Source organism: Hyalella azteca, unplaced genomic scaffold, assembly GCF_000764305.2.
Source record: "Hyalella azteca isolate HAZT.00-mixed unplaced genomic scaffold, Hazt_2.0.2 contig10021, whole genome shotgun sequence".
Classification (NCBI taxonomy): domain Eukaryota; kingdom Metazoa; phylum Arthropoda; class Malacostraca; order Amphipoda; family Hyalellidae; genus Hyalella; species Hyalella azteca.
Window position 1 is genome coordinate 573713 of NW_025940074.1, and position 2191 is coordinate 575903.

The 2191-nt window shown below is 39.3% G+C and overlaps 1 protein-coding gene across 1 annotated transcript in view; it reads right to left on the reverse strand.

The window, feature by feature from the left end:
• The window catches only part of LOC108674259, a 10533-nt gene extending 8709 nt beyond the window's left edge, over positions 1 to 1824 (reverse strand). Inside the window, exon 1 of the mRNA XM_018162199.2 lies at positions 1639 to 1824. The gene's annotated coding sequence lies outside the window, so the exon portion shown is untranslated. The remainder of the gene's footprint in view (positions 1 to 1638) is intronic.
• Positions 1825 to 2191: the final 367 nt, after the last annotated feature.

Genomic DNA, 2191 nt, shown 5'->3' on the forward strand with positions numbered 1-2191 from the left:
ACATTGGTGGGATGAATGACTTATTTACGCCTGGTGAAAATGTTGTTTCATTAGAACGCAACAGTCTGAGTGGCATGGACGAGGAAATTACAAATGAGGAAGTGAAACAAGTGGTGGAGCGATTGAAGAATAATAAGGCAGCTGGAATGGATGAGATACCGTATGAGATGTATAAGTACGGAGGTGAGAGTGCAATTGGCAGACTGACTGATCTTTTCAATGTTGTTTGGACAAATGAGTGTGTACCTGATGCGTGGAATGAAAGTCGTGTTACCTTGCTTCACAAGGGTGGCCACAAGAGCAAAAAGGAACTTAGGAACTACAGACCGATTGCCCTTGCTGACACCAGCGGTAAGATTTTCTGTGCGGTTATGAATGAGCGGATGCAAAGATGTATTAGGAACGAAAGAGTGTTTGGTGAAGAGCAAAATGGTTTTAGATACGACAGAAGAGCAGAAGATAATATATATGTTGTGAATGAACTGATAGGGAGAATGAAAAGAGATGGAAAGAAAGTGTACTTGGCATTCCTAGACATAGAAAAGGCGTATGACCGGGTGGATAGAGAGCTTCTGTGTCAAATACTGGGAAAAATTGGAATGAGTGAAAAATGTGTGAGGCTTGTGAGAAGTATGTATGTGAATACTAGAGCAAAATATAGACTTGGGGATATTGAGACGGACTGGGTGAGGAGCAGGAGAGGCGTACGACAAGGCTGTATCCTGTCTCCGCTTCTCTTCAACCTCTACACAGAAGAGATGGCCACGAGGGTGAAGAGAATGGATGTTGGTGCTGTCTCTTATACACATCTAGATGTGTATAAGAGACAGCGCATTTACCTTCCATTGAAAAAAACGGAAATTTTTATAAGATGTTTAACGTCGCAAATGGATTTTTGCCTAGAATCACACAACACATGTCTTAAATTGCTCATAAAAGAGTCTCATCATGTTAATGATTTTTAGTTTCTTTAATTATATTAGTCGTAGCTATAAGGTAGTGGCTCTCATTTTATTATGTTTGAGCTTATATTTCATTGCAGATGAACCGTTTTTGTTCACTGGTTGGTCAAAACATCTTAACAAGTGTTTCCCGAACTTTGTATGTTCGACTCTTTTTTTTTCTTTATCATAAAATTTATCATTATCAAATATTGAAGTCCGCGCCTCCGCGATTTAGTACTACGCTCTCGTCATACACGTATAACGTATATGGTAAACTGTGACAGCAGCAAGAGATGAAGATCTTGAACTCGCCTCTCAGACTATCGTAATATCGTAAGACGTAAGGTAGGCATTAGCATGAGCTAAACTACATGTGAATTAAGGAAATTAAGGGAATAATGTTTAACTGCTGTTTCTAGGGCAAAATTTGAGCTTATTCGTGAATCGTGATCGCGCGCTGGCGGCGCTGCGCGCGTGCCATCGCCGCCAAGAGTTCGCAACTTCGCGGTTCAAGAATGGCTTTCCACGGCTTGAGAAATAGACTTACGGCTTGAAAATTCAATATTTCGCGGCTCAAAAAATCCAGTCGCGGCTCACAGAGTAGATCTTTTCCTGACTTGAATCATAGGATGAGTATGCCAGAGAATTACCTACTCTAATTCTAGTCAAAAATCAAAATTGATATTATACTTACATAAAATTTCTTGTTCAATGCACCAACAATATCTTTACACAATCAAATCCAATAGATTTGTATCCTTTTAGATTATCGACGTTGAAAACGTGTAGGTAGTATAAAGTTTGGAGGATGGATACCCGTTTCCTGCCGACTCCAGAGCCCGATAGACACTTTCTTAAATTCTGATCTGACACCTATAAGTCGGATAGGTTCATTCGGAAAATGGCATTTCACCTAAATTAGAAAAACTAATCAGTAATTTATATATGACTAATTTCTTAATCAAAGCAAAGTGTCGCTTTATATTTTTTAATACTCATTCCAACACATTCTCAGAAAAGCGGATATCACTTGAGATTATTCTGATGTCGCTCATTACAAATAATATGTATGATGGTAGAATAGTGACGCAACGATTGAATTAGTTCAGTGGTTCCCAAACTTTTTCAGGCTGGCGCCCCCTTTGGCTCCCTAGTGAATTTCTAGCGCCCCCCTCAGACATACGTTTCATTCTTGAAATTTAGTACGCTGCAATTTTAAAAGATAAAGGTTAAACACAATTGTGCAT